This window comes from Tinamus guttatus, unplaced genomic scaffold (genome assembly GCF_059628265.1).
Source record: "Tinamus guttatus ecotype Peru unplaced genomic scaffold, ASM5962826v1 Tinamus_guttatus_pri_ptg000678l, whole genome shotgun sequence".
In the NCBI taxonomy this organism is placed as follows: Eukaryota; Metazoa; Chordata; class Aves; order Tinamiformes; family Tinamidae; genus Tinamus; species Tinamus guttatus.
The window spans coordinates 363,579-379,340 of record NW_028289212.1 but is presented as its reverse complement, the minus strand read 5'-3'; the positions used below and the strand labels follow the sequence as shown (position 1 = coordinate 379,340).

Below are 15,762 nucleotides of genomic sequence, written 5' to 3'. Positions count from 1 at the left end.
TATAATCTCTGCTGGAAACTTGGGAAAATTAGGTCTGAAGCAGATAATATCTACCTCTTTGGTGCAGTAATGACTTCATGGTTAGGGATGGTATTGGGAAACTTTCTGAGAAATGACTGTCCATGCTCGAGTGTCTGATCATTGACTGCTGAGAATTTCAGATGTCTGTTGCTTGCTGTGATTGCAGTTGTGTTTAAGGAGCTGTCATTGTCCCCCTCCACTGCCTTCTGGCATGAATGCGATGGCTGGCAAGTCCAGCGAACACTTGTAAATGGAACTAGAAGCAAGAGAGCAACCTGTCCACCTGACGTGAAGGATTCTCAGTTCGGACTGTTCCCCTTGGAAACCTAGGGTCAGCTGATGATAGGTAGTGCTTTCCTGCTGTCCTTTGGTGTGAGCCAGCTCTGCTCTCAGTGTTGCAGAGCTCGTGTCAGGGTGGATGGCCCGAGCAAGTCTTGTATGGTCTGTGTGCAAGCCAAGCTGTGCGCTCTCCTTGGGTTGAGATGATTTGTGCTAGGATTGGGAATCGAAAGGCACTCTCAGTGTTTACCTTGGATTTCTGCATTCAGCCTTGATCTTCCCGGCCTCTCCCACACTTCCTGCTGTTTGTTTGCTTCTTGCCTGCTGCCACCCTGTAGGCTCCATGGAGCTGCTGTATAATCCTCACAGCCGGTGTTTGAGCTCTCCAGCAGCGACTCCAGAATCAGAGTTTGTTGCCCAGCTTCTTTGTGCAATACCTGAGAAGTGCCTGAAATTACTACAATATTTTTGTGTTGGGAGGAGCGTTTTTTTGCAAGCAAATTCAGGGAGTTTTGGGGATGCAAGATTTCAAGTGCGATGTAGAAGTCACATTTGCAGCAGAAATGGAGATCCGCCGCCGTTCTGCAGCGTATCTGTCTTGTGCGTGCAGCTCTGCGCTCCCTTCAGGCCTCTCTCTCTGCACCAAAGCAATAAGCAGGCTGAGACTCTAGAAATAATGCCCGTTTGTGGGGACAACACTGATAACTTGGTCTCTTCTTGGGAAGCACTTGCTCACCCTCATTGACAGGTAATAGTGACAGTTTCCCTCTTGCATTAGCCAATGTGCAATTCCTACATGCATAAAAAAATAGGAGCTTCTAAAATGGCATCTCCCCACTCCCACCCGCAGGCAGCTTTTGCTTGCAGGGGCCTTTCTACTCTCTTTGAAGTATTTTTCAGCATCTGGGGCTGGAGCAGGGTTTTGAAGAGATTACACCATTCAGAAATGCCACAGAGTCAGGATCCGAGTTGTCTTTTGGTATTTCACTTTCCTCTGCAAGGAAAGACTTTTCCTTCACTCCCTCCCCGTCCTGCCCCAGACTTTCCAATCTCCACTTTGTGGCATTAAGCCAAGAGAAGGCAGTGCTGAGAATTTTCTCCTTCTGCAGTTCAATTCCTGCCTTGTTCCTTTACTCCTCCAGTGAGTGAGGCTTCTGGGGGGGCTGCAGGAGGCATTGCCAGAAAGGGATCCCTGTTTCCTGTAATTCCAGGAACTTTTTCAGTTAAGCTTCCTTCAGTGCAGTGCCTGAAGGACAACAGTGAGGTCTGGGAGATTCCCTTCCCAAAGAGGGGAAATTGCTGTGCAGAGCTGTCAGCACTAACTGCAGCAGACACCGAGCTAATGTCACCCTGGTAGGCCACAAAGTCCAAAGAGGGTGAGATGCAGCACTCGGGAGAGCCGGAAGGTCCCCTGAAGAGTTAACTCTCTGAAAGCGATGGCCTCACCAAGAGAGGCCTCCCAGGGAAGCTCACGCTGAGGGGAAGCAGAACTTCAAAGAGGCCAGGCCTGTTTGTTTAATACTGGTGATTTAATTCAACTCTGATCTGTCCCCTGTGGCTGCCGCCAGCAGAGGTGGAGGAGAGCAGGGCTTCTCCTCGGCGCATCCCTGCCTCCCCCTCGGCGCTGTTTGCTCAGCTGAAGCCTGGACGAGGCCTTGGGCAGCCCTGCCCGGGCGCTCCGAGGGCGCCTGTGCGTGAGGGGAGCGAGGGGAGGGCGACCAGCACGGGGGCAGCTCGGGCGCCGCCACAGCTTGGAGCGGGCGCCATGAGGGGCTGTGCGATGGCGCCCCGGGGCCTCAAGGCCCTGCCTTGGTGTATGGAGCCAGGGAGGATTTCGACTAACACCTGCTGCAAGGGAAGCGTCGCTTTGGGAGGCTTTCCATGCGAGAGTGAGCAGGGGAGGATGTCAGGAGTGATCTCAAGCCTCTCTGTTCCAGGCCTCTGGGTGGGCAGGTTGGGGTAGGCTCTTCTGGGATTACGGCACCAGCTGGAATGAGGCAAACCCTCTCTAGTACCTTCCTCGGCTTCTGCATGCCATCCCAGCAGCAGCTGGAAAAGCCAGGCCGCTGTGACATTCCCAAGTGGAGAACTCCTCTGTGGATGTTCATCAAGCTTCCTACTGCTTCCCAGCCCGATCAGCAATGGACCTCTCCTCGTTTTGTCTCTTAACAAGCAGTCTCTCACCCCACATAGTGTCCAGCATCTTACATGAATTTTCATACCTCTTGCCCCAGTGCTCTTAAAAAACCCTGGGCACTGAGGGATGTAAGGTGGAAGTGAACAGGATTCATCCTGTGTTGGATCGTGGTTTTGACCTCTACTCTGAGAGCAGGCTGTTAGTGATAGTTTCTGAAGTTACATTGCCTAGGAGGCACTAGTGACTTGCAGGTTCACCTTAGACTTAGAAATTACCTCTTTTTGAGTGCTCTTGGAAGAGCTGTTTACACTTCTGGCTGAATCAAGCAGTCATAGAAAGCCTACATATACATAAAATAGATGCATATATATAAAATAGATGCATATACATAAAATAGATGAATTAAGGTTGCATGGGGAACCTAAACCAAACTTTCCAGGAGGGCTTTTAGACTTTCCTGTTGCATGGCATAGTCAGAGCCTCAGAGTTAGGACAAAACAGAAGCAAATGACCTTTCCTGTTGTCTTTAGATATTACAGCACTCTAAAGTGTGGCCGGGATGCACTGTGTACAGATTATGGTCAATCCCCAATTTTATCAGTAGAAAATGCCGAAGATCCATTGGGTAGGGATGGAATTTTTCCCCTCTGCCAGGCCCAGGGGCTCTTCCGTTTGAGTCATACAGTTGAGTCAGTATGTGACTCAGCAGATATTTTAGTAGCTATCAAGGAGAAAATCCTGTGTTTCTCAAGCTGTGAGCATCAAAGTTCAGATGTGCTCCAGTTCAGATGTGTCCATGTGCTCGTTGTACGAGTCCATTGGTTAGAAATATAAATTGGGGCAAAGGTAGAGATTGAATGAGTGAAGTACATAGGTCACCTAATACTTTTGTTTTCTGTGCTTCTTACTTTTTATAGATTTCCTACGCCTTGGGGAATTCATGAGTAACTTAAACTTCCATTGCTCTTAAATAGAAAAAGTAACAAGACTGTTTTGAGCTCATTGAATAAGCAGAACAGAGATTTGGAAAGCTGTTTTGGAAAGCCTTTTCCATTATGAGCAGCAGAGAAATTCAGTGCTGCCAGAATACCATTCCAATGGACCTAAAGATGAGGATTATCACTTAGTTACTTTAAATCACATCTGGGGAGAAAGTGAGTAGGAGACACACTGCAGTACAACTATTAAGGTTCAGGGCAAAACAGATTGAAGAGGGAAATGTGAGACTCTGATCAAAATCACCGAGAAGAAAGAAAGAGATAAGAGAGTAGTTAATCATTGTAGTTTCCGGAGGCACCTACCCTCAGCAGGGAAGGGAGGGTAAGGGAAATCCCCGATGAGCTAGACATGGTCTTGCAGACAAGAGATGCATCTGCTTCTTTTTTCCATGGGAAAATTGAAATTTCCTAGGTTGGAGGAATGTTCAGTCCTTTGTAGCCCATGAAGTGCACATTGGAAGAGGATCCATAAGAAGTTGTTTTCCTTTCTGAAGCAGAAGGTGGCATGTAGAGCTGTGAAACTCCTGGGAGAAAGAAACCAAATTAAGGGACACGTTGGGTTCCTCTGCAAGGTGTCTGGTGGCCCTCAGCGCTTCCCCTCAGGGAGGTGGTGGCCAGTCCTGGAGAGGTGGACATCAAGTGCAGTGTCTGGCAGTGGAAGGTGACCTGCGGTTAGGAGTCTTTAGCCCTTGTGCACCACGGGGATGACAAGGTAAAGGGATGTAGGCTGGCTAGAAGAACCTGAAAAAAATAAAGGACTTTCTTTGCAAAACTGTTGCTTGTGGGAGAAGTGTTCTGCAAGATTGAATTTGCACAAAACAGGCAAAACTGTTTCTATTAGAGGCTGAAATTTCAAAGACATTATGTGGTTCTGTGAGTTTAATGCTACGGTATCAGGAACTTGAACTGTGTCTGACTTTGTTCAATGTGAGAAGTTTAGAAACCCTGTTTTTTTAACTGAGCACTGGGGGCTCTGTTCATTATTCCAAACAGTGTTGCTATTTGGAAGATGCTGTGGCAGGAATGCATGGTCTTTCCTTGCATCTTGAAAAACAGCTCAATTTCCAGGTCCTAACAAATCCATCGCAGTGGGTTTGCTCCATACCTGGGTTAGAACTTTTCACCTCCACACACAAACACGCTCATCTGCTCCCCCGTAATAGCATAGCTTACATCTGCTCATCCCCACTCACTGCTTTCCTGCTGTAGGGCAGGGAAATGCATCTCCCTTTACAGACAAGGAATTGCTGACACCCACAGACTGCAGCAGCTTGCCCAGTCACAAGTATTTCCGTCAAAATCTGCAATTTGGAAGCTCCATTTTTTACACGTGGGGTATCTATGGATGGCATCCATCGTGCCACGATCCCCTGGAGTTTCTTGGCCGTGTTTTAGAGGCGGATTCCTCACCCTTGTTGGGCTGTTCCGGAGCGCAGGTAACGGAGGACCCGGCGCTTTGGCACGGGCCGTGAGGCGGCGGCGGAAGCGCCAACGCTGGGGCTGGGGGCAGCGCTGCGTCCAGGGAGCTGCAGTTCGGGGGGTTGCACCGGGCTCCAGGGTGGCTCCAGGAGGCAGCAGAAAGCCAGAAAATACTGGCCCTGAGCAGAAAGTTTGTGAAGTTCTTCACCTCCGTCTCTTGCCACTGTTGAGACCATGTCATCTATTTGTTAACTGCTTGGCGTCTTCATATGAAGATGATGATGAGATGCTAGATTTTCCTCTCAGGTGCGGAGGTATTTTATGACTTTTCTTTTTTCTTAACATTACTTGGTTTCTCTTGCTCCTCCGAGGTTGGAGCACGTAGGTGGGTGGAGGTGCCTCCTGAGAAGGAGCTGGCAGGGTAACATTCAGGTGAGCTCCAGTGCTTCAGTGCTCACGGAGGACATAGGAAACTATTCACTGTTGTCTCTTTAGGACTCTGCAGTTAAAAACGAATTGTGATTCAGAGCTCTTGCAGAAAGCTGGTGGACACGGAGACCCATTTGGGAAGCTTTGAGAAGAGTGACGCAGTGGGGTGATGTCCCTTTGTATTGGGATGGTTGGGTGCTGCGTGGACCATCCGTAGCTGGAGCTTACAGATCAACAGCAGGAGAAGCCGGGAAGTTGCAGAGAAAATTTCTTCATTATCTGTTTTCTCCATGGATCTGCTGTGCCCGCAGCTATCACACATGGGAATCACTGCCTTTGAGGTTACTACCAGGAACTTCCAAACAAGCTCTTAAGCCATTTGGAGCACAGGGTCATGATATTTAGAATCACTCCCTCCTCTGCTCTTTAAAGTTAATGGAGTGAGATCATTATAAACTCTTAGTTTTAAGTATCTTCTCCAGGATAAGGTGTTCATCAGGGGGTCGCTGGGGCTGGCAGGAGCGAAGCAAAGCAGTTAAACTGGTGAGAGACCAAGGAGAAGGGATTACTCTGAAGACCACAAGTGTGTAAGGCCACAAGTGTCAAGGCGTCAATGCAGGTTGTTTCTGAACCCATAGTAGAGGCACAAAATGAAGACTACATAAGAAAACGATGGGTTTTCTTTGTTGTGTGTCCTGGAATAGTGCCCTGATTTTGGAGATCTGGGTGCCTGTGGAGTCTGGACACAGCTGCTCCCCTTCATCTCTGTTCCGGTGCTTACAGTGCGTGAGACTCACAACACACATGACTTGTCAGAGGCCTGTTGTACTTGTGTGGTGTCTTGGGGACCAGAAAGAGCCTCTGGAAAGAGAGGAACTGACTTGGGAAACGCACAGGGGAGGGCTCCAGTTCTGCATAGCTTAAGGTTGCATCTATTTCCATACTCCTGCTGTCCTTAATACCAGTGTCATAGTCAGCCTCCCACCTTGAATTTCCCTCAGGCATTTTATTCTAGACTTTTTCGTAACCCAGAGAATCTGGATTTTATTCAGGATGTTTCTTTCCCTTCTCCATTCTGCTTCCTGCCCAAGACAACCTCTGAAAATCTCAGAGCGTTGCTGAATCATCGGAGGACGTTGCTGGATGAGCATCACTGCTGGAAAGTTTCTACCCTTCACTTGAATTGAGTTTTATTCACTTGAGTGAATAAAATGAGGGTTGTGATTGTATTACTGCAGAGACTTTGGCTAGTAAGAACACTTCTCTGTGCTTGGTTTCTGCTGCTGTTGAGCTCCCCAGCTGCCTGCTTGCTCCGTGCTTGGCTCTGTCTCTGTGCGTTGGTTCTTGGTACGTGATGTTTAACGCCTGAGCCCTGCCCGTGCTGATGGGATGTGATGCAGAATTGTTGTCTGCTTGTGCTCAGTGACCATCATTTAAGTGGGAGAAGGAAGATGCTCAAATCTCAGGAGGAAATCAGCCAAGTGTTTAAACATTGAGTGAATGGTAAGTCGAGTTAGCAGAATCCCACAGCAGGGAGTTAGGGCTCCCAGTCTAGCGTCTGCCTTTCCCCAGCAGGCTCATCAGTGACCAGCTCATCAGTGACCACAGCAGGGTCACTCATAGGGGTGCTACTTCACGTGGGGACAAGTGGAGGAGGAGCCAGACTGGTGACCAGGCCCTTTTCCCAAAAGTTCCTCTGCGGTTAGTGGGACAGTTACTGAGCTAAGCAGCCTGTGCACAGGTGGAGGAGATGGCCCTGAGCCAAATGTGTGTGCCCTGAACTGATTTTTACATGACACTGGGATCAGGGTCTTTACCTCATCTTCTAATGACTTCCTGGCTACCTTCTTATTTATTTTTCCTCTCTGTTTGGAGAGGGAAGAGAAAAGCTGTTGAGCTCAGTTCTGACCTTGGCCTTGGCCAACAGGGAGAGATGCTGCTAGGGCAGGTGGGTTTCTTTGGATCTAGGAACTTGCTCTAAACATAGAACCTTTTTCAGGGCTTCACAGTTCCGCTTTTGATCTTCGGTATTTTTATAACTTTTGAACAGCTTTAAATAGAAAAGAACAAAAGCTGGAATAAACCGCACCCACCCACCAGTCTTGTTCTTTGTGCACTGATGTGTTCAAGGTGTTCTGCTAATATTTAACCAGGAAGCCAAAGCTAAAAAAGGAGCTTTGGAGATTATCAGAGCAGGCAGAAACCCTCAGAACAGTGCTGAATACTGCAAGGGTGTAGAAACATTTTGATTCTCAACACAGGGGTTTGGAAACCAGTTGCCTCAGATAGAGAATGAGAAGAGGGCTGGAAGACGTGACCAGTGAGTGGGTTGTGAGCGGTGGCTTGTCGTGTCACACACGTTAACGTGAGGGTGTCCTGGAGCTGCGTGGGGGTTGGCAGCAGGGTGCTCCCCGCTCTCTGCAGGCTGCAAGGCTGAGGAGGAAGGAGCTGGTGAACCTTGTGCTGCCACAGCTCAGGTTAGCACAAGCTTGGCTCTTACCCCATCTGTGTGATAGCTCTGTCCTCAGGCCATGGCACTGTGAAGGAGGTACAGCTGTTTTCCTTTAGGGAAATGAGCTTATTTGGGTTGTGGCTCTGTGACGGCGGGAGGTCCCGCTCTGCTCTCGTACCGTCCGCGAGCAGCTGGGGGTTCACAGCTGAGCTTTGCTGCTGGGCTGTGCACAGCCTGCCCACGGGCACTGTAAACGCAGGAGAGACCTCAGCCTGCCCGAACTGCCCCCGCAGGAGCACGTGCCGCAATCAAATCCACCTTGAATGCTAAAATTCGTAGATTTTGACTTGCTTTTGCTCTGCTTTGGTTCATAAATACTGGCCTCGCCACTCCTGGAACGCCCTCCTGGCTCTCATGTGCCTTCCACCACGCACTGGTGCATTCCTTCAGGCAACGCCTGAGCTCCAGCTCTGCTGAGCCCTTTCTTAAAATAGAAGTGGCTCCTTTGTGCCCGACCTTACCTGTAGTTCACTCTCTCTGATTTTATTCCATAGTTTTGCTTCCCAGTCGATTAAGATAGGATAACAAGCAAGAGTCCAGGCTGCAATGGAGCCAGTTTTACGTGACCTAGGGGCTTTGGGGTGGACCCTGGAGGGAAGCTGCTCGTGCAGAGTGTGCCGAGGGCCATCGTAGGCGCTTCCTTGTCCCTGGCATTGAAGCTGTGTGCTGCAGGAGGGTCCCTGCAGCAGCGGCTGGATCAGGAGCTGTGTTCCCGCCTGGCTGAGAGGAGCTGGTAGCTGATGGGCTTTGAGCTGTGCATCAAACTGCCCTTGCAGAACTGAACCCCAACTTCAGTCATCTGGGCACTGAAGAAAGAAGAGTTAAAAACAGCAGCCCCGGGAGTGCAATGCCACGCTGCCAGGTTTATAGAGAACGGGCTGCAAAGGTTTCAGGACAGTGTCATGCACATATGACCATGGCTCAGAGGGAGGTGAGGATACTATATACAGAATAAATGACCAGGCTCTCCCATTGTGGGTATAATTCCAGCAAGGCCTTCCCATGCAGTCCAAATTTGCAGGCTAAGATCCCTTGATCCAGAAGCAAATTTAGCCCCACTGTCCAGAACTGCCATTTTTCTTTACATTATAAGTCCATGAATCCAGTCCATTCCCAACACCCTGTTTGTCCCTTTGCTTCGCCCTCTGTGCGTGGTGACACAGGCTGGCAGGGACAAGAAGGGGCCGAGCTGCAGCGTGAGACGACCCACAGCAAACGGTGCCGGAGCTGGGGGCTCTGAGCTGCCCTGTGGGGAGAAGCTCCCTGATTAAGCAGTTACAGTCGTGGTGCCACTTTCCCTTATCCAAATGCTAATGTTTGCAGTATTTTCATTTCAAAAAGATGTACGGCTCAGTTTACACGCTTATTTTATAATGCTACCAGTGGATATAAAGCAGTTAATCTCTTCCCTGTCCTGGAGAGAGATTAAGACGTGGTTTTTTTTGAGACGTGAGTAAATGTGTGTGCTCAGCATTGAGCTGACAGTTACTTCTGCTGAGGATGTGGGTTGGACGTGCTCGTTCTTCGCAGTCTGTCACTGTCTGTCTCTGCGCAGGAGCCAGTCGCTTGTCTTCGTTCTGGCATCAGCAGAATGGGGCTGTGCTGACCCCAGGTATTCCTGGGGGTTCTGTTACCAGAGACACTTCAGAAGGGAATTTTACTGTACCCAGAGCCCACTGGAATGTGTCGATGTAAGGTCTATGTCACCCTTCATTGCTCTGCAGACTAGAAGAAGTAATAATTGGAATTGCACCGTTGCATTGCCGTAAAGGCAGTGGATTGTGCATTGAGGGGACTGCGAATCCCGTTGTGCCTGAGCTAATGCTGGAAATTGGTTAAAGCCATTAAAAGATGTTTTACATTTATGCAAAGTAAAAGAGTGAGAGGGGTGTGAAGGGACTCTTAAAAGTTGGATCGGAGGGTTTCTAGCAGCATCAGTGAGGGGTGGACGTGGGGTAGCTCCTTTGGCACAGGCCAGACCGCTCAGGATTTAGCAGGGCTAAGGTGTAACTTAGCCTTGGTTGAGGTCACTGGATAAACTGCAACTTTGTGGAAACGAGAATCCGGGGATCATTTGCAAGTCTGGGGCTGGCTGTGTGTGTTTGTTTGTGTGTTTTAACCAGTGCAATAAGGACTTATAGTCACTGGGTTTCTACTATGACATCCAACCTTCTCATCTCTGATTTTCCAAAGCTGAATCTCTTACCTTGGTCAGAGTCAGCTCAAAGCCCATCCTTTTATATCTGAAGTTAGCAGTGGTTTCCTCCATACTCAGGGCTTTGTGTTTATTGCCAGCATTTTCATTTATTTCCCATGAGCAGTGCATGTTCCTCTATCACTTCATTGCCCTGTCAGTGTCGTAGGTGCTCTCTGGAGTTCTGCACCGTTTCTCGTGGTCCTGCCTTCCCCTGATGAAGACTTTCATCACTCAGAAACTTCCCCCCATCACTGGCCTCTTTGTGAGCGTGTTGAGCAGTGCACGTCCCAGGGCAGATCCCCGTGATGTGACCTCTCTTCTTTGCAACATTAGACCATTTCCCCTTACCTCTCCTAACCAGTCATTAATCCTTGCAGAAACCTTCCCTCCTATCCCATGGCTGTTTAGTTTATTAAGAAGCCTTTGCTGAGGAAGTTCAGAGCTTTTTGGAAAGAGCCGTGTGCTGAGCCCGCTTTGTCCCCTGCCTGTGGACCCTTTTGGCTGGATTTCCCACAGAGGGGCCCTGCTGACTTCCCCCGTGGGTCCCGTTCTCTTGGTGGCGTGGCTGGAAGGTGTTTTAATGAGGGACCTGCTGTGCTTCAGTGAAATGAGCTGCTTGGTTTCGTATCGAGTGGGTAAACGCGGTAGGTAGGAGGGCAGGGGTGGTGATACAGTGGCCTCTTTGGGTTATGAGGTCTGGGAATTTGATTCCAGCTCCTCTTTAAGCAGACCCTGCAGTTCCAGAGTCTTTTCCTGGTGTTTAACTCCCCCAGCCATTGCCAGGTATTCACAGAACGAGGTTGAGATTGGAAGGGACCTCTCGAGGTCACCCAGTGCAGCACGGCCAGCTCGGGCAGGGAGCCCCGGCGCTGCTCCCGCCGTCCCTGTATCGCAGCGTGTCCAGTGCTCACAGAGCGAGACGTGGCCACGGGCTGCTCTTACTGCTCCAGCCCTCCAGGCAAGTCACTAAACCCCGGGGCTCAACACGTGGCCCGGCACCTTCCCGGGATGTGTTCAGGGTGTGCGGAATGCCGGGGCGGGTGTTGCGCATCCCCGGCTGAACAGGCTTCCCAAAGTGCCCACTGTGAATACCCATGCGGTTTGGGGCACGCAGGAGTGCTGCCTTGAGAGCTGCAGGTGCAAGGCTTGTATGAAAAGCAAATACCAGTTGCTGGCATGACTGTGGCTGTAGAAGCTTTTCTTTTTAGCTGTTTCATTTTTGTAAATAAAACAACCATAAAAAAGCCACGGCTTGCACTGGAGTGTTGGACAGTGGCATCTGCCATGCACGGAGCTCGGAAACATGCAAAGAATTAAAATAAGAACCCAGCTATTCTAGCAAACCTTGCAGTATTGGAAACCTTTAAGAAATGGGACACTATCTTGAGGAATATTCATGGCCTGTCCCTGGTTGAACAAACACATAAGGCCTTGTTCTAGTTCTCAGTAGCTGTTTACTTAATGAGTTATATATATCTATGCTGGTTTGCCCAGAAATGGATGTCAAAATGCAGCCATGATGCTCAGGGCCGTAGCTGGCGTGCGGGGCCGACGCAGCTTTAGGGGCCCTGGTTTTGTGGCTTTGGGAGTGCAACTCTGCACATCACAGACTGATGAGATCCGAGGGGGCAACAAGCAACGAAGCCGCTCGTGCCTTCCAGGAAAGGCAATGGCAAGTTTCCGTGGTTGAAACCAGACCAGGTTTAATAAACAGAACGTGCCTCTGGGAGTTAAGGGACCTGCTCACGATGGGAAACCTAGAACATGATGAATCCTCATTCAGGCCTTGGGTCCTCTTGCCCTGGTGTTTTAGACAGATCTTCTGATCTTTCAGTCTTTGCTTGCACAGGAGTTTTAGGCTGGAGAGTAGGAATCCCAACAGAACATCAGGGATTATTGAATCTACTTACAGATTGCAGAATTTGGAGTGTTCCTTGCAGAGAACCTGTTTCTCCTCCCCACGCTCTGGCGCTTTGCCCGGTGTTTTGCTGCTCAGTCTGCTTAGAGCCCAGCACTTGCTGAGGGTCTCTCTCCTCGAGTCCGCCCAGGCCCCGTGTTCAGCTCTCTGTGCTTGTGCGTGACCGTAGCGCTCTCCGTTGCTTTGTGAAAACTCTCAAAGCTTTGAAGCTTTCACATCTTTCTCAGCCCGAGCACTGATTCCTTGTGCCCTTCCAGTGTTCAGGAGGTCCCGGTGAGACCTACAGCTCCAGGCCAAGGATTCAGCCAGTTCTGAGCTGAATTTTCTGTTCTCTGGCAAATTTACTTATCTGAAATGAACGTGCCTTTCTAGCCCATCTCTCCCGGGTCACGTTGCGGACCAGGCAGTGCTGGCACCAGGAGGGACAACTGGAGCCCAAAGAGCTACTGGCCGGGTTGGCTGCAGCCAGTTCCTCGCCGTTGTGTTAGAGCAGAGGCGAGTGGAGCTTCCAGGCTCCTAGAAACCCTCGTGTGTGTTTGGGGACGCTGCAGCGGGCACTGCTGCTCCCCTCCGGCACAGAGGGAGAGGGGTGAGAGCTGTGGCTGCATCGGATACTTAGTGCTTAGCCCTTAAAACGGAGATGTCCCCTTTTGTGGTGCGGCAGCCCTTCATGAATGCAAACGATTAAATAGCAGGTATATCTGAAAGAAATGTAGAAATCTTTCCCGATCTTAAATTATACTGCTCTGCATTACTCTGCATGTGTTGGCTCATGTTTTTTTTCACTAATCCTTCAGAGGTTCGTAAACCAGTCGGTGACGTCCGTCTTTTCTGGCTGTAAATTCACCCGGTTTTGTCCTGCCTGTCTGGGGTGGTGTCTGTCACTGTAGCTATTCTGATCGATTCCCAGCGAGTGAAGGAGGACAGTCCTGCTCTTCCATGCTGTGCCTGGTGATCCTCACCCATTCCCATGTCCTGACCCGGATCTTTTGCATCCGAAGCAAGAGAGCTAAGGAAGCCAAACCAGCAGAAAACTTGCTTGATTCATCTCCTGTTTCATTATTGAGCTGAAATAATTAACTATAGGTTCAGATCATTGACTCTGAGAATAAGTTAGGTTGAAAGGGACCTCGGGAGGTCATTGTAGCTCAAGTCACCTCCTTGAGCAAGGGCGGATTTGGAACTGTGTGAAGTTACTCAGAGAGTGAGAGCCTGGGGCAGGGCTTTTCCCAGGGACAGCAATCCGCTGTGTTTGGAAGTGAGGTGGCCCAAAACTGGGCTCCTCTTTGTGGTGCCCTGTAGGGAGGGAAGGGGATGCGCCCTGGCAGCTGCTCCGTGTTGCGGTAGCTCAGGAAAACAGGCTCTGTAAACACCTGGAAAAGCCCCGGGACATGGAAGCTCTGAGTGGTTAGGTGCCTCTTGACCAGGTGGGGTGATCCCTATAACATCAGGCACAGACTCCTTGAAGGAAATTAACAGGTATCCAAAGAGAACTTGGGGATTCTTTAGCGAAGCATCCCGTTGTGCTTTTCCATCCTTCCATCCCCACATAACTGTGGTTTTTGTGTGCCTGCAGTTACAGGGCAGATCCTCTCCGTTTGGAAGTGGCTGACATCTCCTCCTTGTGAGATGGATTGCAGGCAGCTTAGGGCAGCTGGTAGCAACGAGAGCAACGCGTTAGCACAGCCTCGTGTCTTCCCATTCCAGTCCAACAGAACAGAAGGGCAGACGAGGCTCTGAGTTCTGCCAGGTCGCGGGAGTTCATTAAATCACTGCAGGTCACCAGATTGAGGGTGTGCGTTATGTAAGCCCCTCTGAGGCAGTCCAAGAGACAGTATTGGGGTATATTCAGCAATGCTCTTAAGTACTATATTCAGCAACACCGTTGGGTACAAAACAGCCATCTGTGCCAATATGCAGCAAATCATGCCCTGCTTCCAGTGCTCAAACAGCCTGTCCCTTCCTAGGGGCTTTGGGTAGGGTTTGACAGTAGAGCCTGGCTGCTTTGTGCAACCATCTCCAAACAGGCCCAGGGAATTCCAGGGGAAACTGCTCTGAAATTCCTGCATGAAGTGAGTTTTCTCCGTGCGTTGTCGTCTTGAACATGGTACTTGCTTTCGTTTTGCTACAAGTAAAGCGGCGATTTCTTGCTCTTGGCAACTTTACCCCCAGTATCTTTACTGTTGAAATGGGAAATAGATTTTTCTAGCATTTATTTTTGCTAATGAAGAAATAATTCTTATTACAAAAAGGAGGGAAGGCTTGAAAATGTTGAGTTCACCCCGACATCGCGGGTGCCTGGAGCGGCTTCCCCAAGACTGGCAGCCAAGGGGCGCCCGGCACCGCTGCCCGCTGATCCCAGCTTGGCCCTTCCTTTAGTTTTGGCCAGTAACACTCACATTTTCTGGGTGCTTCCCGGCTTGTCTCCAGACTCCTCCATTTCCCTTCAGAGCTGGAGAAACCCCCTTGTGCTGCCCCTTGCTTTAGACTCTCGGGCAGAGCTGCAGATGCGGTGCCACCAGCTTCGTTTTACACCGCCCTTTGATGTCTAGCAGTTTCTTTGAAGTGCTGACTCCTCTCCTTGTGCATGTCCTTGTTCTGGCAGCTCCTGGGATTTGGGCAAATCCTCTCTTGCACATATTTCCCTGCTGAGATCACCCGTGCACAAGGAACGGTTGCAGGGCAGGGTGGTTCAGCCAGCGGTGACCGTCCCCTCGCCGTTATTCCTCTCTCCAGCACAGCTCTGTGTCACAGATCTGGTGTTCCATTGTCCCCTGTAGCAGGTGACACCATGTCCAGGGAAATATTCACTTGTAAGAAGCACTAAACTCAAATCACGTTGGTGCCTTGTTTTCTTTTTTTTATTTTTCAGGCAAAGCTAATGTTCTAATAATACAGACCCAAACATATACTAACAAAACCTTATGACTCTACTTCCATAGCCATTCTCTGGCATGAAAAGACTTTATTTTACAAGTTGGGTAACACTGGTGAATGAGCACATAGTTACCTCTTGCACCCTTACAGGGCCCTAGCTGCAAAACCCAGAAAATTCAGCGTTCCGGGTGCGTGGGTTTGGCCTTGCCGATATAACAGCCCAGCGAGTGGTGCAGGGTGCCCCGTGCGGGTGTCGTGCACCTCGCGGCAAGGCGAGTGCCGAGCGGGTACAACCGCCCGCGAGACAGCCGGAACGTTGTGCGCGACGGTGTCTGTGCGCGTCACGGGGTACCCGGGCGCTCGCCGGGGACAGGGCTGTGACAGCAGCTGTCACCGTCCCACAGCAGTGAGCTGAAGCGCACACGAGACCTGCTAAGAACAGCTGAAAATGCGTTTGGGCAGAGGGAGGGCTGGAGCCGGGAGCTTTCCTGCTGTGGCCCCTGCCCTGCGTGTCCCAGACCTGCCCCTGCCTGGAGGCCTTGGCTGGGCCTTGGCCCTCATGGGCCTCCCTGGACATCCCTCCAGCAGTGCAGCTGCCCCCGGCTCCGTAGTTTTGAGGGCTTTGGTCCTGCAGTGCAATGTTGAGATCTGGGCTGTTTGCTCCCTCGGACCTGAGGGGCAGGTTCCTGTCCAGTGCCAGGGGAGGGAGACGCCAGAGTCGAGGCCGGTGAACGAAGCAGGGTCACATCAGAACAACGTGGGGTCCCACCCTCCCCAGTGCCTTGTTCCTGTAAGGCCAGGTTAAGATGCTGCTGATTAAATTCACATTTAAAGCGATTTCCACGTAGTAGCCGTGCCGTTTAGCTAGTCTGTGCTTTGATCAGCAGTGAGGGAGTTAACGGTGCCGGTCAGCGAGCTGCCCCATGTGTGGGCTCTCTCCTCACAGCCCGCTGATCCTCTCCAGGCCTCTGCAGC

At 50.4% G+C, this 15,762-nt stretch overlaps 1 protein-coding gene across 4 annotated transcripts in view; it reads left to right on the top strand.

Moving 5' to 3' along the window:
* SCMH1 (Scm polycomb group protein homolog 1) overlaps window positions 1–15,762 on the top strand; it is a 67,553-nt gene that overhangs the window by 32,860 nt on the left and 18,931 nt on the right. The gene's annotated exons all lie outside the window — the stretch shown is intronic.